The sequence below is a fragment of the Schistocerca americana genome, unplaced genomic scaffold (assembly GCF_021461395.2).
Source record: "Schistocerca americana isolate TAMUIC-IGC-003095 unplaced genomic scaffold, iqSchAmer2.1 HiC_scaffold_17, whole genome shotgun sequence".
NCBI classification, from domain to species: Eukaryota; Metazoa; Arthropoda; class Insecta; order Orthoptera; family Acrididae; genus Schistocerca; species Schistocerca americana.
The window spans coordinates 1,967,118-1,992,955 of NW_025725790.1; positions in this window are offsets into that span (position 1 = coordinate 1,967,118).

Sequence of the window (25,838 nt, forward strand, 5' to 3'; positions counted from 1 at the left end):
AGGAAAGGTTCAAAACATAGACAGTAAGAAGAGTCAGTCTTCTTGTACTTGACTCAGCATTGTGCATTTTATATTTAATTCCGATGCAATTTCTGTGTTTCATCGTCAACAAGACGGTCAGAGGGATACGGTAAACCTGACGTGAAGCATCGGTATCTATAACTAGTGCCACAGGAATGGTTCAACATAAAGACTGTAAGAAGAGTCAGTTTTCTTGTACTTAAGTCGGCATTGTGCATTTCTATTTAATTCCGATGCAATTTCTGTGTTTCGTCGTCAATAAGAAGGTCCAAGGGATACAGTAAAAATGAAGTGAAGCATCGGAATCTAAAACCGGTCTCACAGGTAAGGTTCCAAACATAGACAGTAAGAAGAGTCAGTCCTCTTGTACTTGAGTTGGTATTGTGCCTTTACAATTTAATTCCGATGCACTTTCTGTGTTTCATCGTCAATAACGAGGTCAGAGGGATGCAGTAAATCTGAAGTGAAGCATCGGAATCCATAACTAGTGTCACAGGAGTGGTTCAAAACATAGACGGTAAGAAGAGTCACTCTTCCTGTACTGAAGTCGGCATTGTGCCTTTTGTATTTATTTAAGTTGCAATTTCTGTGTTTCATCGTCAATAAGAAGGTCAGAGGGATACAGTAAACCTGAAGTGAAGCATCGGAATCTATAACTAGTGTCACAGGAATGGTTCAAAACATGGACAGTAAGAAGAGCCAGTCTTCTTGTACTTGAGTCGTCATTGCGCCTTTTGGATTTAGTTCCGATGCATTTTCCGTGTTTCATCGTCAACAAGAAGGTCAGAGTGATAACGTAAACCTGAAGTGAAGCATCGTAATCTATAACTAGTGTCACAGGAGTAGTTCAAAACATAGACAGTAAGGAGTGTCAGTCTTCTAGTACTTAATTCCGCATTGTGCCTTTTGTTTGTATTCCGATGCAATTTCTGTGTCTCATCGTCATTAAGAAGATCAGAGGGATACAGTAAACCTGAAGTGAAGCATCGGAATCTATAACTAGTGTCACAGGAATGGTTCAAGGCATAGACAGTAAGAAGAGTCAGTTTTCTTATACTTAAGTCGGTATTGCGCCTTTTGTGTAATTCCGATGCAATTTCTGTGTTTCATCGTCAACAAGAAGGTGAGAGGGATACAGTAAACCTGAAGTGAAGCATCGGAATCTATAACTAGTGTCACAGGAATGGTTCAAAACATAGACAGTAAGAAGAGCCAGTCCTCTTGTACTTGAGTCGGCATTGTGCCTTTAGAAATTAATTCTGATGCAATTTCTGTGTTTCATCGTCAATAAGAAGATCAGAGGGATGCAGTAAACCCTAAGTGAAGCATCGGAATCTATAACTAGTGTCACAGGAATGGTTCAATACAAAGACTGTAAGAAGAGTCAGTTTTCTTAAACTTAAGTCGCATTGTGCATTTCTATTTAATTCCGATGCAATTTCTGTGTTTCGTCGTCAATAAGAAGATCCAAGGGATACAGTAAAAATGAAGTGAAGCATCGGAATCTAAAACCGGTCTCACAGGAAAGGTTCCAAACATAGACAGTAAGAAGAGCCAGTCCTCTTGTACTTGAGTTGGTATTGTGCCTTTAGAATTTAATTCCGATGCAATTTCTGTGTTTCATCGTCAATAACAAGGTCAGAGGGATACAGTAAACCTGAAGTGAAGCATCGGAATCTATAACTAGTGTCACAGGAATGGTTCAAATCATAGACGGTAAGAAGAGTCAGTCTTCTTGTACTTAAGTCAGCATTGTGCCTCTTGTATATACTTCCGGTGCAATTTCTGTGTTTCATCGTTAATATGCAGCTCAGAGGGATACAGTAAACCTGAAGTGAAGCATTGGAATCTATAACTAGTGTCACAGGAATGGTTCAAAACATAGAGAGTGAGAAGAGTCAGTCCTTTTGTCCTTAAGTCGGCATTGTGCCTCTTGTATTTAATTCCAATGCAATTTCTGTGTTTCATTGTCAATACGTAGGTCAGAGGGATACAGTAAACCTGAAGTGAAGCATCGGAATCTATAACTAGTGTCACAGGAGTAGTTCAAAACATAGACAGTAAGGAGTGTCAGTCTTCTAGTACTTAATTCCGCATTGTGCCTTTTGTTTGTATTCCGATGCAATGTCTGTGTCTCATCGTCATTAAGAAGATCAGAGGGATACAGTAAACCTGAAGTGAAGCATCGGAATATATAACTAGTGTCACAGGAATGGTTCCAGGCATAGACAGTAAGAAGAGTCAGTTTTCTTATACTTATTCGGCATTGCGCCTTTTGTGTAATTCCGATGCAATTTCTGTGTTTCGTCGTCAATAAGAAGATCCAAGGGATACAGTAAAAATGAAGTGAAGCATCGGAATCTAAAACCGGTCTCACAGGAAAGGTTCCAAACATAGACAGTAAGAAGAGCCAGTCCTCTTGTACTTGAGTTGGTATTGTGCCTTTAGAATTTAATTCCGATGCAATTTCTGTGTTTCATCGTCAATAACAAGGTCAGAGGGATACAGTAAACCTGAAGTGAAGCATCGGAATCTATAACTAGTGTCACAGGGATGGTTCAAATCATAGACGGTAAGAAGAGTCAGTCTTCTTGTACTTAAGTCAGCATTGTGCCGCTTGTATATACTTCCGGTGCAATTTCTGTGTTTCATCGTTAATATGCAGCTCAGAGGGATACAGTAAACCTGAAGTGAAGCATTGGAATCTATAACTAGTGTCACAGGAATGGTTCAAAACATAGAGAGTGAGAAGAGTCAGTCCTTTTGTCCTTAAGTCGGCATTGTGCCTCTTGTATTTAATTCCAATGCAATTTCTGTGTTTCATTGTCAATACGTAGGTCAGAGGGATACAGTAAACCTGAAGTGAAGCATCGGAATCTATAACTAGTGTCACAGGAATGGTTCAAAACATAGACAGTAAGATGAGTCAGTCTTCTTGTACTTAAGTCAGCATTGTGCCTCTTGTATATAATTCCGATGCAATTTCTATGTTTCATCGTCAATATGAAGCTCAGAGGTTTACAGTAAACCTGAAGTGAAGCATCGGAATCTAAAATCGGTCTCACAGGAAAGGTTCAAATCATAGACAGTAAGAAGAGCCAGTCTTCTTGTACTTGAGTCGGCATTGCGCCTTTTGGATTTAATTCCGATGCAATTTCTGTATTTCATCGTCAACAAGCAAGTCAGAGTGATGCAGTAAGCCTGAAGTGAAGCATCGTAATCTATTACTAGTGTCACAGGAGTAGTTCAAAACATAGGCAGTAAGGAGAGTCAGTCTTCTAGTACTTAAGTCTGCATTGTGCCTTTTGTTTGTATTCCGATGCAATTTCTGTGTTTCGTCGTCAATAAGAAGATCCAAGGGATACAGTAAAAATGAAGTGAAGCATCGGAATCTATAACTAGTGTCACAGGAATGGTTCATAGCATAGACAGTAAGAAGAGTCAGTTTTCTTATACTTAAGTCGGCATTGTGCTTTTTGTATTTAATTCCGATGCAATTTCTGTGCTTCATCGTCAATAAGTCGGTCAGAGGGATACAGTAAACCTGAAGTGAAGCATCGGTATCTATAAGTAGTATCACAGGAATGGTTCAAACCATAGGCGGTAAGAAGAGTCAGTCTTCCTGTACTTAAGTCAGCATTGTGCCTTTTGTATTTAATTAAGATGCTATTTCTGTGTTTCATCGTCAATAAGAAGGCCAGAGGGATACAGTAAACCTGAAGTGAAGCATCGGAATCTATAACTAGTGTCACAGGAATGGTTCAAACATAGACAGTAAGAAGAGTCAGTCTTCTTGTAATTAAGGCCGTATTGTGCCTCTTGTATATAATTCCGATGCAATTTCTGTGTTTCATCGTCAATATGAAGGTCAGAGGGATACAGTAAACCTGAAGTGAAGCATCGGAATCTATAACTGGTGTCACAGGAATGGTTCAGAACATAGACAGTAAGAAGAGCCAGTTTTCTTGTACTTGAGTCGGCATTGTGCCTTTTGTATTTAATTCCGATGCAATTTCTGTGTTTCATCGTCAATAAGAAAGTCAGAGGGATACAGTAAACCTGAAGTGAAGCATCGGAATCTATAACTAGTGTCACAGGAATGGTTAAAAACATAGACAGTAAGAAGAATCAGTTTTCTTGAACTTAAGTCGGCATTGTGCCTTTTGTATTTAACTCTGATGCAATTTCTGTGTTTCATCTTCAATAAGAAGGTCAGAGGGATACCGTGAAACTGAAGAGAAGTATCGGAATCTGTAACTAGTGTCACAGGAATGGTTCATAACATAGACAGTAAGAAGAGTCAGTTTTCTTGTACTTAAGTCGGCATTGTGCCTTTTGTATTTAATTCTGAAGCAATTTCTGTGTTTCATCGACAATAAGAAGGTCAGAGGGATACAGTAAACCTGAAGTGAGGCATCGGAATCAATAACTAGTGTCACAGAATATTTCAAAGCATAGACAGTAAGAACAGTCAGTTATCTTATAATTAAGTAGGCATTGTGTCTTTTGTATTTAATTCCGATGCAATTTCTGTGTTTCATCGTCAATAAAAAGGTCAGAGGGATACAGTAATCCTGAAGTGATGCATCGGAAACTATAACTAGTGTCACAGGAATGGTTGAAAGCATAGACAGTAAGAAGAGACAGTTTTCTTATAATTAAGGCTGCATTGTGCCTTTTTTATTTATTCCGATGCAATTTCTGTGTTTCATCGTCAATAAGAAGGTCAGAGGGATACAGCAAACCTGAAGTGAAGCATCGGAATCTAAAATCGGCATCACAGGAAAGGTTCAAAGCATAGACAGTAAGAAGAGCCAGTCTTCTTGTACTTCAGTCGGCATTGTGCCTTTTGGATTTAATTCCGATGCAATTTCTGTGTTTCATCGTCAACAAGACGGTCAGAGAGGATACGGTAAACCTGAAGTGAAGCATCGGTATCTATAACTAGTGCCACAGGAATGGTTCAACATAAAGACTGTAAGAAGAGTCAGTTTTCTTGTACTTAAGTCGGCATTGTGCATTTCTATTTAATTCCGATGCAATTTCTGTGTTTCGTCGTCAATAAGAAGGTCCAAGGGATACAGTAAAAATGAAGTGAAGCATCGGAATCTAAAACCGGTCTCACAGGTAAGGTTCCAAACATAGACAGTAAGAAGAGTCAGTCCTCTTGTACTTGAGTCGTCATTGCGCCTTTTGGATTTAGTTCCGATGCATTTTCCGTGTTTCATCGTCAACAAGAAGGTCAGAGTGATAACGTAAACCTGAAGTGAAGCATCGTAATCTATAACTAGTGTCACAGGAGTAGTTCAAAACATAGAAAGTAAGGAGTGTCAGTCTTCTAGTACTTAATTCCGCATTGTGCCTTTTGTTTGTATTCCGATGCAATTTCTGTGTCTCATCGTCATTAAGAAGATCAGAGGGATACAGTAAACCTGAAGTGAAGCATCGGAATCTATAACTAGTGTCACAGGAATGGTTCAAGGCATAGACAGTAAGAAGAGTCAGTTTTCTTATACTTAAGTCGGTATTGCGCCTTTTGTGTAATTCCGATGCAATTTCTGTGTTTCATCGTCAACAAGAAGGTGAGAGGGATACAGTAAACCTGAAGTGAAGCATCGGAATCTATAACTAGTGTCACAGGAATGGTTCAAAACATAGACAGTAAGAAGAGCCAGTCCTCTTGTACTTGAGTCGGCATTGTGCCTTTAGAAATTAATTCTGATGCAATTTCTGTGTTTCATCGTCAATAAGAAGATCAGAGGGATGCAGTAAACCCTAAGTGAAGCATCGGAATCTATAACTAGTGTCACAGGAATGGTTCAATACAAAGACTGTAAGAAGAGTCAGTTTTCTTAAACTTAAGTCGGCATTGTGCATTTCTATTTAATTCTGATGCAATTTCTGTGTTTCGTCGTCAATAAGAAGATCCAAGGGATACAGTAAAAATGAAGTGAAGCATCGGAATCTAAAACCGGTCTCACAGGAAAGGTTCCAAACATAGACAGTAAGAAGAGCCAGTCCTCTTGTACTTGAGTTGGTATTGTGCCTTTAGAATTTAATTCCGATGCAATTTCTGTGTTTCATCGTCAATAACAAGGTCAGAGGGATACAGTAAACCTGAAGTGAAGCATCGGAATCTGTAACTAGTGTCACAGGAATGGTTCAAATCATAGACGGTAAGAAGAGTCAGTCTTCTTGTACTTAAGTCAGCATTGTGCCTCTTGTATATAATTCCGATGCAATTTCTGTATTTCATCGTCAATATGAAGCTCAGAGGGTTACAGTAAACCTGAAGTGAAACGTCGGAATCTAAATCGGTCTCACAGGAAAGGTTCAAATCATAGACAGTAAGAAGAGCCAGTCTTCTTGTACTTGAGTCGGCATTGCGCATTTTGGATTTAATTCCGATGCAATTTCTGTATTTCATCGTCAACAAGCAAGTCAGAGTGATACAGTAAGCCTGAAGTGAAGCATCGTAATCTATTACTAGTGTCACAGGAGTAGTTCAAAACATAGACAGTAAGGAGAGTCAGTCTTCTAGTACTTAAGTCTGCATTGTGCCTTTTGTTTGTATTCCGATGCAATTTCGGTGTCTCATCGTCATTAAGAAGGTCAGAGGGATACAGTAAACCTGAAGTGAAGCATCGGAATCTATAACTAGTGTCACAGGAATGGTTCAAAGCATAGACAGTAAGAAGAGTCAGTTTTCTTATACTTAAGTCGGCATTGTGCTTTTTGTATTTAATTCCGATGCAATTTCTGTGCTTCATCGTCAATAAGTCGGTCAGAGGGATACAGTAAACCTGAAGTGAAGCATCGGTATCTATAAGTAGTATCACAGGAATGGTTCAAAACATAGGTGGTAAGAAGAGTCAGTCTTCCTGTACTTAAGTCAGCATTGTGCCTTTTGTATTTAATTAAGATGCTATTTCTGTGTTTCATCGTCAATAAGAAGGCCAGAGGGATACAGTAAACCTGAAGTGAAGCATCGGAATCTATAACTAGTGTCACAGGAATGGTTCAAACATAGACAGTAAGAAGAGTCAGTCTTCTTGTAATTAAGGCCGTATTGTGCCTCTTGTATGTAATTCCGATGCAATTTCTGTGTTTCATCGTCAATATGAAGGTCAGAGGGATACAGTAAACTTGAAGTGAAGCATCGGAATCTATAACTAGAGTCACAGGAATGGTTCAAAACATAGACAGTAAGAAGAGCCAGTTTTCTTGTACTTGAGTCGGCATTGTGCCTTTTGTATTTAATTCCGATGCAATTTCTGTGTTTCATCGTCAATAAGAAAGTCAGAGGGATACAGTAAACCTGAAGTGAAGCATCGGAATCTATAACTAGTGTCACAGGAATGGTTAAAAACATAGACAGTAAGAAGAATCAGTTTTCTTGAACTTAAGTCGGCATTGTGGCTTTTGTATTTAACTCTGATGCAATTTCTGTGTTTCATCTTCAATAAGAAGGTCAGAGGGATACCGTAAACCTGAAGAGAAGTATCGGAATCTGTAACTAGTGTCACAGGAATGGTTCATAACATAGACAGTAAGAAGAGTCAGTTTTCTTGTACTTAAGTCGGCATTGTGCCTTTTGTATTTAATTCTGATGCAATTTCTGTGTTTCATCGACAATAAGAGGGTCAGAGGGATACAGTAAACCTGAAGTGAGGCATCGGAATCAATAACTAGTGTCACAGAATATTTCAAAGCATAGACAGTAAGAACAGTCAGTTATCTTATAATTAAGTAGGCATTGTGTCTTTTGTATTTAATTCCGATGCAATTTCTGTGTTTCATCGTCAATAAAAAGGTCAGAGGGATACAGTAATCCTGAAGTGATGCATCGGAAACTATAACTAGTGTCACAGGAATGGTTGAAAGCATAGACAGTAAGAAGAGTCAGTTTTCTTATAATTAAGGCTGCATTGTGCCTTTTTTATTTATTCCGATGCAATTTCTGTGTTTCATCGTCAATAAGAAGGTCAGAGGGATACAGCAAACCTGAAGTGAAGCATCGGAATCTAAAATCGGCATCACAGGAAAGGTTCAAAACATAGACAGTAAGAAGAGCCAGTCTACTTGTACTTCAGTCGGCATTGTGCCTTTTGGATTTAATTCCGATGCAATTTCTGTGTTTCATCGTCAACAAGAAGGTCAGAGTGATACAGTAAACCTGAAGTGAAGCATCGTAATCTATAACTAGTGTTACAGGAGTAGTTCAAATCATAGACAGTAAGAAGAGTCAGTCTTCTAGTACTTAAGTCGGCATTGTGCCTTTTGTTTGTGTTCCGATGCAATTTCTGTGTCTCATCGTCATTAAGAAGGTCAGAAGGATACAGTAAACCTGAAGTGAAGCATCGGAATCTATAACTAGTGTCACAGGAATGGTTCAAAGCATAGACAGTAAGAAGAATCAGTTTTCTTATACTTAAGTCGGCAATGTGCCTTTTGTATTTAATTCCGATGCAATTTCAGTGTTTCATCATCAATACGAAGGTCAGAGGGATACAATATAGCTGAAGCGATGGATCGGAATCTATAACTACTGTCGCAGGAATGGTTCAAAACAAAGACTGTAAGAAGAGTCAGTTTTCTTGTACTTAAGTCGGCATTGTGCTTTTCTATTTAACTCCGATTCAATTTCTTTGTTTCGGCGTCAATAAGAAGGTCCAAGGGATACAGTAAACCTGAAGTGAAGCATCGGAATCTATAACCGGTCTCACAGGAAAGGTTCAAAACATAGGCAGTAAGAAGAGCCAGTCCTCTTGTACTTGAGTCGGCATTGTGCCTTTTGAATTTAACTCCGATGCAATTTCTGTGTTTCATCTTCAATAAGAAGGTCAGAGGGATACCGTAAACCTGAAGAGAAGTATCGGAATCTGTAACTAGTGTCACAGGAATGGTTCATAACATAGACAGTAAGAAGAGTCAGTTTTCTTGTACTTAAGTCGGCATTGTGCCTTTTGTATTTAATTCTGATGCAATTTCTGTGTTTCAGCGACAATAAGAACGTCAGAGGGATACAGTAAACCTGAAGTGAGGCATCAGAATCAATAACTAGTGTAAAAGAATGGTTCAAAGCATAGACAGTAAGAACAGTCAGTTTTCTTATAATTAAGTAGGCATTGTGTCTTTTGTATTTAATTCCGATGCAATTTCTGTCTTTCATCGTCAATAAAAAGGTCAGAGGGATACAGTAATCCTGAAGTGATGCATCGGAAACTATAACTAGTGTCACAGGAATGGTTCAAAGCATAGACAGTAAGAAGAATCAGTTTTCTAATACTTAAGTCGGCATTGTGCCTTTTGAATTTAATTCCGATGCAATTTCTGTGTTACATCGTCAATGAGACGGTCAGAGGGATACAGCAAACCTGAAGTGAAGCATCAGAATCTATAACAAGTGTCATAGGAATGGTTAAAAACATAGACAGTAAGAAGAGTCAGATTTCTTGTACTTAAGTCGGCATTGTGCCTCTTCTATTTAATTCCGATGCACTTTCTGTGTTTCGTCGTCAATAAGAAGGGCCAAGGGATACAGTAAATTTGAAGTGAAGCATCGGAATCTAAAACCGGTCTCACAGGAAAGGTTCAATTCATAGACAGTAGGAAGAGCCAGTCTTCTTGTACTTGAGTCGGCATTGTGCCTTTTGTATTTAATTCCGATGCAATTTCTGTGTTTCATCGTCAATAAGAAGGTCAGAGGGATACAGTAACCCTGAAGTGATGCGTTGGAATCTATAACTAGTGTCACAGGAATAGTTCAAAACATAGACAGTGAGAAGAGTCAGTTTTCTTGTACTTAAGTCGGCATTGTTCCTTTTCTATTTAATTCCGATGCACTTTCTGTGTTTCGTCGTCAATAAGAAGGGCCAAGGGATACAGTAAACCTGAAGTGATGCATTGGAATCTAAAACCGGTCTAACAGGAAAGGTTCAAAACATAGACAGTAAGAGGAGCCAGTCTACTTGAACTTGAGTCGGCATTGTGCCTTTTGTATTTAATTCTGATGCAATTTCTGTGTTTCATCGTCAATAAGAAGGTCAACGGGATACAGTAATCCAGAAGTGAAGCATCGGAATCTATAACTAGTGTCACAGGAATGGGTCAAAACATAGGCAGTAATAAGAGTCTGTCTTCTTGTACTTAAGTCGGCATTGTGCCTTTTGTTAGTATTCTGATGCAATTTCTGTGTTTCATCGTCAATATGTAGGTCAGAGGGATACAGTAAACCTGAACTGAAGCATCGGAATCTATAACTAGTGTCACAGGAATGGTTCAAAACATAGACAGTAAGAAGAGTCAGTCTTCTTGCACTTAAGTTGGCATTGTGCGTTTTGTACTTAATTCCGATGCAATTTCTGTGTTTCATCGTCAATAAGAAGGACAGAGGGATACAGTAAACCCTGAAGTGATGCATCGGAATCTATAACTAGTGTCACAGGAATGGTTCAAAACATAGACTGTAAGAAGAGTCAGTTTTCTTGTACTTAAGTCGGCATTGTGCCTTTTCTATTTAATTCCGATGCAATTTCTGCGTTTCGTCGCCAATAAGAATGTCCAAGGGATACAGTAAACCTGAAGTGAAGCATCAGAATCTAAAACCGGTCTCACAGGAAAGGTTCAAAACATAGACAGTAAGAAGAGCCAGTCTTCTTGTACCTGAGTCGGCATTGTGAGTTTTTTTTTTAATTTCGATGCAATTTCTGTGTTACATCGTCAATGAGACGGTCAGAGGGATACAGCAAACCTGAAGTGAAGCATCACAATCTATAACAAGTGTCACAGGAATGGTTAAAAACATAGACAGTAAGAAGAGTCAGTTTTCTTGTACTTAAGTCGGCATTGTGCCTTTTCAATTTAATTCCGATGCACTTTCTGTGTTTCGTCGTCAATAAGAAGGGCCAAGGGATACAGTAAACCTGAAGTGAAGCATCGGAATCTAAAACCGGTCTCACAGGAAAGGTTCAATTCATAGACAGTAAGAAGAGCCAGTCTTCTTGTACTTGAGAAGGCATTGTGCCTTTGGTATTTAATTCCGATGCAATTTCTGTGTTTCATCGTCAATAAGAAAGTCAGAGGGATACAGTTAACCTGAAGTGAAGCATCGAAAGCTATAACTAGAGTCACAGGAATGGTTCAAAGCATGAAGAGTCAGTTTTCTAATAATTAAGTCGGCATTGTGCCTTTTGTATTTAATTCCGATGCAATTTCTGTGTTTCATCGTCGATAAGAAGGTCAGAGGGATACAGTAACCCTAAAGTGATGCATTGGAATCTATAACTAGTGTCACAGGAATGGTTCAAAGCATAGACAGTAAGAAGAGTCAGTTTTCTTTTACATAACCCGGCATTGTGCCTTTTCTATTTAATTCCGATGCAATTACTGTGTTTCGTCGTAAATAAGAAGGTCCAAGGGATACAGTAAACCTGAAGTGAAGCATCGGAATCTAAAACCGGTCTCACAGGAAAGGTTCAAAACTAAGACAGTAAGAAGAGCCAATCCTCTTGTACTTGTGTCGGCATTGTGATTTTTGTTTATAATTCCGATGCAATTTCTGTGTTTCATCGTCAATAAGACGGTCAGAGGGATACAGCAAACCTAAAGTGAAGCATCGGAATCTATAACTAGTGTCACAGGAATGGTTCAAATCATAGACAGTAAGAAGAGTCAGTTTTCTTGTACTTAAGTCGGCATTGTTCATTTTCTATTTAATTCCGATGCACTTTCTGTGTTTCGTCGTCAATAAGAAGTGCCAAGGGATACAGTAAACCTGAAGTGATGCATCGGAATCTAAAACCGGTCTCACAGGAAAGGTTCAAAACATAGACAGTAAGAAGAGCCAGTCTTCTTGTACTTGAGTCGGCATTGTGAGTTTTTTTTTAATTCCGATGCAATTTCTGTGTTACATCGTCAATGAGACGGTCAGAGGGATACAGCAAACCTGAAGTGAAGCATCAGAATCTATATCAAGTGTCATAGGAATGGTTAAAAACATAGACAGTAAGAAGAGTCAGATTTCTTGTACTTAAGTCGGCATTGTGCCTCTTCTATTTAATTCCGATGCACTTTCTGTGTTTCGTCGTCAATAAGAAGGGCCAAGGGATACAGTAAATTTGAAGTGAAGCATCGGAATCTAAAACCGGTCTCACAGGAAAGGTTCAATTCATAGACAGTAAGAAGAGCCAGTCTTCTTGTACTTCAGTCGGCATTGTGCCTTTTGTATTTAATTCCGATGCAATTTCTGTGTTTCATCGTCAATAAGAAGGTCAGAGGGATACAGTAACCCTGAAGTGATGCATTGGAATCTATAACTAGTGTCACAGGAATAGTTCAAAACATAGACAGTAAGAAGAGTCAGTTTTCTTGTACTTAAGTCGGCATTGTTCCTTTTCTATTTAATTCCGATGCACTTTCTGTGTTTCGTCGTCAATAAGAAGGTCCAAGGGATACAGTAAACCTGAAGTGATGCATCGGAATCTAAAACCGGTCTAACAGGAAAGGTTCAAAACATAGACAGTAAGAGGAGCCAGTCTACTTGAACTTGAGTCGGCATTGTGCCTTTTGTATTTAATTCTGATGCAATTTCTGTGTTTCATCGTCAATAAGAAGGTCAACGGGATACAGTAATCCAGAAGTGAAGCATCGGAATCTATAACTAGTGTCACAGGAATGGGTCAAATCATAGGCAGTAATAAGAGTCTGTCTTCTTGTACTTAAGTCGGCATTGTGCCTTTTTTTAGTATTCTGATGCAATTTCTGTGTTTCATCGTCAATATGAAGGTCAGAGGGATACAGTAAACCTGAACTGAAGCATCGGAATCTATAACTAGTGTCACAGGAATGGTTCAAAACATAGACAGTAAGAAGAGTCAGTCTTCTTGCACTTAAGTTGGCATTGTGCGTTTTGTACTTAATTCCGATGCAATTTCTGTGTTTCATCGTCAATAAGAAGGACAGAGGGATACAGTAAACCCAGAAGTGATGCATCGGAATCTATAACTAGTGTCACAGGAATGGTCCAAAACATAGACTGTAAGAAGAGTCAGTTTTCTTGTACTTAAGTCGGCATTGTGCCTTTTGTATTTAATTCTGATGCAATTTCTGTGTTTCATCGTCAATAAGAAGGTCAACAGGATACAGTAATCCAGAAGTGAAGCATCGGAATCTATAACTAGTGTCACAGGAATGGGTCAAATCATAGGCAGTAATAAGAGTCTGTCTTCTTGTACTTAAGTCGGCATAGTGCCTTTTGTTAGTATTCTGATACAATTTCTGTGTTTCATCGTCAATAAGATGGTCACAGGGATGCAGTAAACCTGAAGTGAAGCATCGGAATCTATAACTAGTGTCACAGGAGTGGTTCATAACATAAACAGTAAGAAGCGTCAGTTTTCTTGTACTTAAGTCGGCATTGTGCCTTTTGTATCTAATTCCGATGCAATTTATGTGTTTCATCGTCGATAAGAAGGTCATAGGGATAAAGTAAACCTGAAGTGAAGCATCGGAATCAATAACTAGTGTCACAGGAATGGTTCAAATCATAGTCAGTAAGAAGAGTCAGTTTTCTTGTACTTAAGTCGGCATTGTGCCTTTTGTATCTAATTCCGATACAATTTATGTGTTTCATCGTCGATAAGAAGGTCATAGGGATAAAGTAAACCTGAAGTGAAGCATCGGAATCAATAACTAGTGTCACAGGAATGGTTCAAATCATAGTCAGTAAGAAGAGTCAGTTTTCTTGTACTTAAGTCGGCATTGTGCCTTTTGTATTTAATTAAGATGCAATTTCTGTGTTTCATCGTCAATAAGAGGGTCAGAGGGATACAGTAAACCTGAAGTGAAGCATCGGAATCTGTAACTAGTGTCACTGGAATGGTTCATAACATAGAGAGTAAGAAGAATCAGTCTTCTTGTACTTAAGTCGTCATTGTGCCTCTTGTATATAATTCCGATGCAATTACTGTGTTTCATCGTCAATATGAAGGTCAGAGGGATACAGTAAACCTGAAGTGAAGCATCGGAATCTATAACTAGTGTCACAGGAGTGGTTCATAACATAAACAGTAAGAAGCGTCAGTTTTCTTGTACTTAAGTCGGCATTGTGCCTTTTCTATTTAATTCCGATGCAATTTCTGCGTTTCGTCGCCAATAAGAATGTCCAAGGGATACAGTAAACCTGAAGTGAAGAATCGGAATCTAAAACCGGTCTCACTGGAAAGGTTCAAACATAGACAGTAAGAAGAGCCAGTCTTCTTGTACTTGAGTCGGCATTGTGAGTTTTTTTTTAATTCCGATGCAATTTCTGTGTTACATCGTCATTAAGACGGTCAGAGGGATACAGCAAACCTGAAGTGAAGCATCGGAATCTATAACAAGTATCACAGGAATGGTTAAAAACATAGACAGTAAGAAGAGTCAGTTTTCTTGTACTTTAGTCGGCCTTGTGCCTTTTCTATTTAATTCCGATGCAGTTTCTGTGTTTCGTCGTCAATAAGAAGGGCCAAGGAAGACAGTAAACCTGAAGTGAAGCATCGGTATCTAATACCGGTCTCACAGGAATGGTTCAAATCATAGACAGTAAGAAGAGCCAGACTTCTTGTACTTGAGTCGGCATTGTGCATTTTGTATTTAATTCCGATGCAATTTCTGTGTTTCATCGTCAATAAGACGGTCAGAGGGATACAGCAAACCTAAAGTGAAGCATCGGAATCTATAACTAGTGTCACAGGAATGGTTCAAAACATAGACAGTAAGAAGAGTCAGTTTTCTTGTACTTAAGTCGGCATTGTGCCTTTTGTATTTAATTCCGATGCAATTTCTGTGTTTCATCGTCAATATGAAGGTCAGAGGGATACAGTAAACCTGAACTGAAGCATCGGAATCCATAACTAGTGTCACAGGAATGGTTCAAAACATAGACAGTAAGAAGAGTCAGTCTTCTTGCACTTAAGTTGGCATTGTGCGTTTTGTACTTAATTCCTATGCAATTTCTGTGTTTCATCGCAATTAGAAGGTCAGAGGGATACAGTGAACCCTGAAGTGATGCATCGGAATCTATAACTAGTGTCACAGGAATGGTTCAAAACATAGACTGTAAGAAGAGTCAGTTTTCTTGTACTTAAGTCGGCATTGTGCCTTTTCTAATTAATTCCGATGCAGTTTCTGCGTTTCGTCGCCAATAAGATTGTCCAAGGGATACAGTAAACCTGAAGTGAAGCATCGGAATCTAAAACCGGTCTCACAGGAAAGGTTCAAAACATAGACAGTAAGAAGAGCCAGTCTTCTTGTACTTGAGTCGGCATTGTGAGTTTTTTTTTAATTCCGATGCAATTTCTGTGTTACATCGTCAATGAGACGGTCAGAGGGATACAGCAAACCTGAAGTGAAGCATCAGAATCTATAACAAGTGTCATAGGAATGGTTAAAAACATAGACAGTAAGAAGAGTCAGATTTCTTGTACTTAAGTCGGCATTGTGCCTTTTGTATTTATATCCGATGCAATTTCTGTGTTACATCGTCATTAAGACGGTCAGAGGGATACAGTAAACCTGAACTGAAGAATCGGAATCCATAACTAGTGTCACAGGAATGGTTCAAAACATAGACAGTAAGAAGAGCCAGTCTTCTTGTACTTGAGTCGGCATTGTGCCTTTTGTATTTAATTCCGATGCAATTTCTGTGTTTCATCGTCAATAAGAAGGTCAGAGGGATACAGTAACCCTGAAGTTATGCATTGGAATCTATAACTAGTGTCACAGGAATAGTTCAAAACATAGACAGTAAGAAGAGTCAGTTTTCTTGTACTTAAGTCGGCATTGTTCCTTTTCTATTTAATTCCGATGCACTTTCTGTGTTTCGTCGTCAATAAGAAGGGCCAAGGGATACAGTAAACCTGAAGTGATGCATCGGAATCTAAAACCGGTCTAACAGGAAAGGTTCAAAACATAGACAGTAAGAGGAGCCAGTCTACTTGAACTTGAGTCGGCATTGTGCCTTTTGTATTTAATTCTGATGCAATTTCTGTGTTTCATCGTCAATAAGAAGGTCAACGGGATACAGTAATCCAGAAGTGAAGCATCGGAATCTATAACTAGTGTCACAGGAATGGGTCAAAACATAGGCAGTAATAAGAGTCTGTCTTCTTGTACTTAAGTCGGCATTGTGCCTTTTGTTAGTGTTCAGATGCAATTTCTGTGTTTCATCGTCAATATGAAGGTCAGAGGGATACAGTAAACCTGAACTGAAGCATCGGAATCTATAACTAGTGTCACAGGAATGGTTCAAAACATAGACAGTAAGAAGAGTCAGTCTTCTTGCACTTAAGTTGGCATTGTGCGTTTTGTACTTAATTCCGATGCAATTTCTGTGTTTCAGCGTCAATAAGAAGGACAGAGGGATACAGTAAACCCTGAAGTGATGCATCGGAATTTATAATTAGTGTCACAGGAAGGGTTCAAAACATAGACTGTAAGAAGTGTCAGTTTTCTTGTACTTAAGTCGGCATTGTGCCTTTTCTATTTAATTCCGATGCAATTTCTGCGTTTCGTCGCCAATAAGAATGTCCAAGGGATACAGTAAACCTGAAGTGAAGCATCGGAATCGAAAACCGGTCTCACAGGAAAGGTTCAAAAGATAGACAGTAAGAAGAGCCAGTCTTCTTGTACCTGAGTCGGCATTGTGAGTTTTTTTTTAATTTCGATGCAATTTCTGTGTTACATCGTCAATGAGACGGTCAGAGGGATACAGCAAACCTGAAGTGAAGCATCAGAATCTATAACAAGTGTCACAGGAATGGTTAAAAACATAGACAGTAAGAAGAGTCAGTTTTCTTGTACTTATATCGGCATTGTGCCTTTTCTATTTAATTCCGTTGCACTTTCTGTGTTTCGTCGTCAATAAGAAGGGCCAAGGGATACAGTAAACCTGAAGTGAAGCACCGGAATCTAAAACCGGTCTCACAGGAAAGGTTCAATTCATAGACAGTAAGAAGAGCCAGTCTTCTTGTACTTGAGAAGGCATTGTGCCTTTTGTATTTAATTCCGATTCAATTTCTGTGTTTAATCGTCAATAAGAAGGTCAGAGGGATACAGTTAACCTGAAGTGAAGCATCGGAAGCTATAACTAGTGTCACAGGAATGGTTCAAAGCATGATGAGTCAGTTTTCTAATAATTAAGTCGGCATTGTGCCTTTTGTATTTAATTCCGATGCAATTTCTGTGTTTCATCGTCAATAAGAAGGTCAGAGGGATACAGTAACCCTAAAGTGATGCATTGGAATCTATAACGAGTGTCACAGGAATGGTTCAAAGCATAGACAGTAAGAAGAGTCAGTTTTCTTTTACTTAACCCGGCATTGTGCCTTTTTTATTTAATTCCGATGCAATTACTGTTTTTCGTCGTGAATAAGAAGGTCCAAGGGATACAGTAAACCTGAAGTGAAGCATCGGAATCTAAAACCGGTCTCACAGGAAAAGTTCAAAACATAGACAGTAAGAAGAGCCAATCCTCTTGTACTTGTGTCGGCATTGTGATTTTTGTTTATAATTCCGATGCAATTTCTGTGTTTCATCGTCAATAAGATGGTCAGAGGGATACAGCAAACCTAAAGTGAAGCATCGGAATCTATAACTAGTGTCACAGGAATTTTTCAAACCATAGACAGTAAGATGAGTCAGTTTTCTTGTACTTAAGTCGGCATTGTTCCTTTTCTATTTAATTCCGATGCACTTTCTGTGTTTCGTCGTCAATAAGAAGTGCCAAGGGATACAGTAAACCTGAAGTGATGCATCGGAATCTAAAACCGGTCTCACAGGAAAGGTTCAAAACATAAACAGTAAGAGGAGCCAGTCTTCTTGAACTTGAGTCGGCATTGTGCCTTTTGTATTTAATTCTGATGCAATTTCTGTGTTTCATCGTCAATAAGAAGGTCAACGGGATATAGTAATCCAGAAGTGAAGCATCGGAATCTATAACTAGTGTCACAGGAATGGGTCAGAACATAGGCAGTAATAAGAGTCTGTCTTCTTGTACTGAAGTCGGCATTGTGCCTTTTGTTAGTATTCTGATGCAATTTCTGTGTTTCATCGTCAATAAGATGGTCACAGGGATGCAGTAAACCTGAAGTGAAGCATCGGAATCTATAACTAGTGTCACAGGAGTGGTTCATAACATAAACAGTAAGAAGCGTCAGTTTTCTTGTACTTAAGTCGGCATTGTGAATTTTGTATTTAATTCCTATGCAATTTATGTGTTTCATCGTCAATAAGACGGTCGGAGGGATACAGTAAACCTGAAGAGAAGCATCGGAAACTATAACTAGTGTCACAGGAATGGTTCAAATCATAGAGAGTAAGAAGAGTCAGTCATTTTGTACTTAAGCCGGCATTGTGCCTTTTGTATTTAATTCCAATGCATTTTTTGTGTTTTATCGTCAATAAGAAGGTCAGAGGGTTACAGTAAACCCTGAAGTGATGCATCGGAATCTATAACTAGTGTCACAGGAATGGTTCAAAACATAGACTGTAAGAAGAGTCAGTTTTCTTGTACTTAAGTCGTCATTGTGCCTTTTCTATTTAATTCCGATGCAATTTCTGCGTTTCGTCGCCAATAAGAATGTCCAAGGGATACAGTAAACCTGAAGTGAAGCATCGGAATCTAAAACCGGTCTCACTGGAAAGGTTCAAAACATAGACAGTAAGAAGAGCCTGTCTTCTTGTACTTGAGTCGGCATTGTGAGTTTTTTTTTAATTCCGATGCAATTTCTGTGTTACATCGTCAATAAGACGGTCAGAGGGATACAGCAAACCTGAAGTGAAGCATCGGAATGTATAACAAGTATCACAGGAATGGTTAAAAACATAGACAGTAAGAAGAGTCAGTTTACTTGTACTTTAGTCGGCCTTGTGCCTTTTCTATTTAATTCCGATGCAGTTTCTGTGTTTCATCGTCAATAAGAAGGTCAGAGGGATACAGTAAACCTGAAGTGAAGCATCGGAATCTATAACTAGTGTCACAGGAATGGTTAAAAACATAGACAGTAAGAAGAGTCAGTCTTCTTGTACTTAAGTCGGCATTGTGCCTTTTGTTTGTGTTCCGACGCAATTTCTGTGTTTGATCGTCAATATGAAGGTCAGAGGGATACAGTAAACCTGAAGTGATGCACAGGAATCTATAACTAGTGTCACAGGAATGGTTAAAACTTAGACAGTAAGAAGAGTCAGTTTTCTTGTACTTAAGTCGGCATTGTGCCTTTCGTATTTAATTCCGATAAAATTTCTGTGTGTCATCGAAAATACGTAGATCAGAGGGATACACTAAACCTGAAGTGAAGCATCGGAATCTATAACTAGTGTCACAGGAATGGTTCAAAACATAAACAGTAAGAAGAGTCAGTTTACTTATACTTAAGTCGACATTGTTCTCTTTGTATTTTATTCCAACGCAAATTCTGTGTTTCATCGTCAATAAGAAGGTCAGAGGGATACAGTAAACCTGAAGTGATGCATCGGAATCTATAACTAGTGTCACAGGAATGCTTCAAAACATAGACAGTAAGATGAGCCAGTTTTCTTATAATTAAGTCGGCATTGTGCCTTTTGTAATTAATTCCGATGCAATTTATGTGTTTCATCGTCAATAAGAAGGTCAGAGGGATACTTTAAACCCTGAAGTGATGCCACGGAATCTATAACTAGTGTCACAGGAATGGTTCAAGACATAGACTGTAAGAAGAGACAGTTTTCTTGTATTGAAGTCGGCATTGTGCTTTTTCTATTAACTTCTGATGCAATTTCTGTGTTTCGTCGTCAATAAGAAGGTTCAAGGGATACAGTAAACCTGAAGTGAAGCATCGGAAATTTAAAACCGGTCTCACAGGAAAGGTTCAAAACATAGACAGTAAGAAGAGCCAGTCTTCTTGTACTTGAGTCGGCATTGTGAGTTTTCTTTTAATTCCGATGCAATTTCCGTGTTACATCGTCAATAAGACGGTCAGAGGGATACAACAAACCCGAAGTGAAGCATCGGAATCTATAACTACTGTCACAGGAATGGTTAAAACATAGACCGTAAGAAGAGTCAGTTTTCTTGTACTTAAGTCGGCATTGTGCCTTTTGTATTTAATTCCGATGCAATTTCTGTGTTTAATCGTGAATAAGAAGGTCAGAGGGATACAGAAAATCTGAAGTGAAGCATCGGAATCTATAACTAGTGTCACAGGAATGGTTCAAGACATAGAGAGTAAGAAGAGTCCGTTTTCTTGTACTTAAGTGGGCATTGGGCCTTTCGTATTTTATTCCGATGCCATTTCTGTGTTTCATCGTCAATATGAATGTCAGAGGGATACAGTAAACCTGAAATGAAGCATCGGAATCTATAACTAGTGTCACAGGAATAGTTCAAATCATAGACAGTAAGAAGAGTCAGTTTACATGTACTTAATTCGGCATTGTGCCTTTTGTATTTAATTACGATGCATTTTCTGTGTTTCATCGTCAATAAGAAGATCAGAGGGATACAGTAAACCTGAAGTGAAGCATCGGAATCGATAACTAGTGTCACAGGAATGGTTCAAAGCATAGACAGTAAGAAGAGTCAGTTTACTTGTACATAAGTTGGCATTGTGAGTTTTGTATTTCATTCCAATGGAATTTCTGTGTTTTATCGTCAATAAGAAGTTCAGAGGGATACAGTAAACCTGAAGTGAAGCATCGGAATCTGTAACTAGTGTCACAGGAATGGTTCAAACATAGACAGTAAGAAGAGTCAATTTCCTTGTACTTAAGTCGGCATTGCGCCTTTTGTATTTAATTCGGATGCAATTTCTGTGTTTCATTGTCAATAAGAAGGTCAGAGGGCTACAGTAAACCTGAAGTGAAGCATCGGAATCTATAACTAGTGTCACAGGAATGGTTCAAATCATAGACTGTAAGAAGAGTCAGTTTACTTGTACTGAAGTGGGCATTGTGCCTTTTGTATTTAATTCCGATGCAATTTCTGTGTTTCATCGTCAATAAGAAGGTCAGAGGGATACAGTAAACCTGAAGTGAAGCATCGGTATCTGTAACTAGAGTCACAGGAATGGTTCAAAGCATAGACACTAAGAAGAGTCCGTTTTCTAATAGTTAAGTTGGCATTGTGCCTTTTGTATTTAATTCCGATGCAATTTCTGTGTTTCATCGTCAATAAGAAGGTCAGAGATATAGAGTAACCCTGAAGTGATGCAACGCAATTTATAAATAGTGTCACAGGAATGGTTCAAAACATAGACAGTAAGAAGAGTCAGTTTTCTTGTACTTAACCCGGCATTGTGCCTTTTCTATTTAATTCCGATGCAATTTCTGTGTTTCGTCGTCTATAAGAAGGTCCAAGGGATACAGTAAACTTGAAGTGTAGCATCGGAATCTAAAACCGGTCTTACAGGAAAGGTTCAAAACATAGACAGTAAGAAGAGCCAATCTTCTTGAACTTGAGTCGGCATTGTGCTTTTGTATTTACTTCCGATGCAATTTTTGTGTTTCATCGTCAATACGAAGGTCGGAGGGATACAGTAAACCTGAAGTGAAGCATCGGAATCTAAAACCGGTCTCACAGGAAAGGTTCAAAACATAGACAGTAAGAAGAGCCAATCTTCTTGAACTTGAGTCGGCATTGTGCTTTTGTATTTACTTCCGATGCAATTTTTGTGTTTCATCGTCAATACGAAGGTCGGAGGGATACAGTAAACCTGAAGTGAAGCATCGGAATCTATAACTAGTGTCACAGGAATGGTTCAAATCATAGGCAGTAATAAGAGTCAATCTTCTCGTACTTAAGTAGGCATTGTGCCTTTTGTTAGTATTCTGAAGCAATTTCTGTGTTTCATCGTCAATATGAAGGTCAGAGGGATACAGTAAACCTGAAGTGAAGCATCGGAATCTATAACTAGTGTCACAGGAATGGATCAAAACATAAACAGTAAGAAGAGTCAGTTTCCTTGTACTTAAGTCGGCATTGTGCCTTTTGAATTTAATTCCGATGCAATTTCTGTGTTTCATCGTCAATAAGAAGGTCACAGGGATACAGTAAACCTGAAGTGAAGCATCGGAATCTATAACTAGTGTCACAGGAGTGGTTCAAAACATAAACAGTAAAAGGCGTCAGTTTTCTTGTACTTAAGTTGGCATTGTGCCTTTTGTATTTAATTCCGATGCAATTTCTAAGTTTCATCGTCAATAAGAAGGTCAGAGGGATACAGTAAACCTGAAGAGAAGCATCGGAATCTATAACTAGTGTCACAGGAATTGTTCAAAACATAGGCAGTAAGAAGAGTCAGTTTACTTGTACTTAATTCGGCATTGCTTCTTTTGTATTTATTTACGATGTTATTTCTGTGTTTCATCGTCAATAAGAAGGTCAGAGAGATACAGTAAACCTGAAGTGAAGCATCGGAATCTATAACTAGTGTCACAGGAATGGTTCAAAGCATAGACAGTAAGAAGAGTCAGTTTACCTGTACTTAAGTTGGCATTGTGAGTTCTGTATTTCATTCCGATGCTATTTCTGTGTTTCATCGTCAATAAGAAGGTCAGAGGGATACAGTAAACCTGAAGGGAAGCATCGGAATCTGTAACTAGTGTCACAGGAATGGATCAAAACATAGACAGTAAGAAGAGTCAATTTTCTAGAACTTATGTCGGCATTGTGCCATTTTGTATTTAATTCCAATGCAATTTCTGTGTATCATTTTCAATAAGAAGGTCAGAGGGATACAGTAAGCCTGAAGTGCAGCATCGTAATCTATACCCAGCGTCACAGGAATTGTTCAAAGCATAGACAGTAAGAAGAGTCAGATTTTATATAATTAAGTCGGCACTGTGCCATTTGTATTTAATTCCAATGCAATTTCTGTGTTTCATCGTCAATAAGAAGGTCAGAGGGATACAGTAACCCTGAAGTGATGCATCGGAATCTATAACTATTGTCACAGGAATGGTCCAAAACACAGACAGTAAGAAGAGTCGGTTTTCTTGTACTTAACCCGGCATTGTGCCTTTTCTATTTATTTCCGATGTAATTTCTGTGTTTCGTCGTCAATAAGAAGGTGCAAGGGATACAGTAAACCTGAAGTGAAGCATCGGAGTCTAAAACCGGTCTCACAGGAAAGGTTCAAAACATACAAAGTAAGAAGAGCCAGTCTTCTTGTACTTGAGTCGGCATTGTGCCTTTTGTATTTAATTCCGATGCGATTTCGGTGCTTCATCGTCAATAAGAAGGTAAGAGGGATACAATAAACCTGAAGTGAAGCTTCGGAATCTATAACTAGTGTCACAGGAATAGTTCAAAACATAGACAGTAAGAAGAGTCAGCCTTCTTGTACTTAAGTCGGCATTATGCCTTTTGTTTGTATTCCGATGCAATTTCTTTGTTTCATCGTCAAAAAGAAGGTCAGAGGGATACAGTAAACCTGAAGTGAAAAATCGGAATCTACAACTAGTGTCACAGGAGTGGTTCAAAACACAAACAGTAAGAAGCGTCAGTTTTCTTGTACTTAAGTCGGCATTGTGCCTTTTGTATATAATTCCGAGGCAATTTCTGTGTTTCATCGTCAATAAGAAGGTCAGAGGGATACAGTAAACCTGAAGTGAAGCATCGGAATCTATAACTAGTGTCACAGGAATGGTTCCAAACATAGACAGTAAGAAGAGTAAGTTTTCTTGTACTTAAGTCTGCATTGTGCCTTTTGTATTTAATTCCGATGCAATTTCTGTGTTTCATCGTCAATAAGAAGGTCAGAGGGATACAGTAAACCTGAAGTGAAGCATCGGAATCTATAATTAGTGTCACAGGAAAGGTTCAAAACACAGACAGTAAGAAGAGTCAGTTTCCTTGTACTTAAGTCGGCATTGTGCCTTTTGTATTTAATTCCGATGCAATTTCTGTGTTTCATCGTCAATAAGGTCAGAGGGATACAGTAAACCTGAGATGAAGCATCGGAACCTATAACAAGTGTCACAGGAATGGTTCAAAGTATAGACAGTAAGAAGAGTCAGTTTCCTTGTACTTAAGTCGGCATTGTGCCTTTTATATTTAATATCGATGCAATTTCTGTGTTTCATCGTCAATAAGGTCAGAGGGATACAGTAAACCTGAAGTGAAGTATCGGCATCTATAACTAGTGTCACAGGAATGTTTCAAAACATAGACAGTAAGAAGAGTCAGTTTTCTTGTACTTAAGTTGGGATTGTGGATTTTGTATTTAATTCCGATGCAATTTCTCTGTTTCATCGTCAATAAGAAGGTCAGAGGGATACAGTAAACCTGAAGTGAAGCATCGGAATCTATAACTAGTGTCACAGGAATGGATAAAAATATAGAGAGTAGGAAGAGTAAGTTTTCTTGTACTTAAGTCGGCATTGTGCTATTTGTATGTAATTCCGATGCAATTTCTGTGTGTCATCGTCAATAAGAAGGTCAGAGGGATACAGTATACCTGAAGTGGAGCTTCGGAATCTATAACTAGTGTCACAGGAATGGATAAAATCATAGAGAGTAGGAAGAGTCAGTTTTCTTGTACTTAAGTCGGCATTGTGCCTTTCGTATTTAATTCCGATACAATTTCTGTGTTTCATCGTCAATAAGAAGGTCAGAGGGATACAGTAAACCTAAAGTGAAGCATCGGAATCTATAACTAGTGTCAAGGGAGATGTTCAAAACATGGACAGTGAGAAGAGTCAGATTTGTTGTACTTAATTCGGCATTGTGCCATTTGTTTGTATTCCGATGCAATTTCTGTGTTTCATCGTCAATAAGAAGGTCAGAGGGACACAGTAAACCTGGAGTGAAGCATCGGAATCGACAACTAGTGTCACAGGAGTGGTTCAAAACACAAACAGTAAGAAGCGTCAGTTTTCCTTTACTTAAGTCGGCATTGTGCCTTTTGTATTTAATTCCGAAGCAATTTCTGTGTTTCATCGTCAATAAGAAGGTCAGAAGGATACAGTAAACCTGAAGTGAAGCATCGGAATCTATAACTAGTGTCACAGGAATGGTTCAAAACACAGACAGTAAGAAGAGTCAGTTTCCTTCTACTTAAGTCGGCATTGTGCCTTTTGTATTTAATTCCGATGCAATTTCTGTGTTTCATCGTCAATAAGGTCAGAGGGATACAGTAGACCTGAGATGAAGCATCGGAATCTATAACAAGTATCACAGGAATGGTTCAAAGTATAGACAGTAAGAAGAGTCAGTTTTCTTTTACTTAAGTCGGCATTGTGCCTGTCGTATTTAATTCCAATGCAATTTCTGTGTTTCATCGTCAATAAGAAGGTCAGAGGGATATAGTATTCCTGAAGTGAGGCATCGGAATCTATAACTAGTGTCACAGGAATGGTTCGAAACATAGGCAATAAGAAGAATCAATTTTCTTGTACTTAAGTCGGCATTGTGCCTTTTGTATATAATTCCGATGCAATTTCTATGTTTCATCGACAATAAGAAGGTCAGAGGGATACAGTGAACCTGAAGTGAAGCACCGGAATCTATAACTAGTGTCACAGGAATGGTTCAAAACATAGACAGTAAGAAGAGTCAGCCTTCTTGTACTTAAGTCGGCATTGTGCCTTTTGTATTCAATTCCGATGCAATTTCTCTCTTTCATCGTCAATACGAAGGTTAGAGGGTTACAGTAAACCTGAAGTGAGGCATCGGAATCTATGACTAGTGTCACACAAATGGTTCAAATCATAGACAGTAAGAAGAGTCAGTTTACTTGTACTTAAGTCGGCATTGTGCCTTTTGTATTTAATTCCGATGCAATTACGGTGTTTCATCG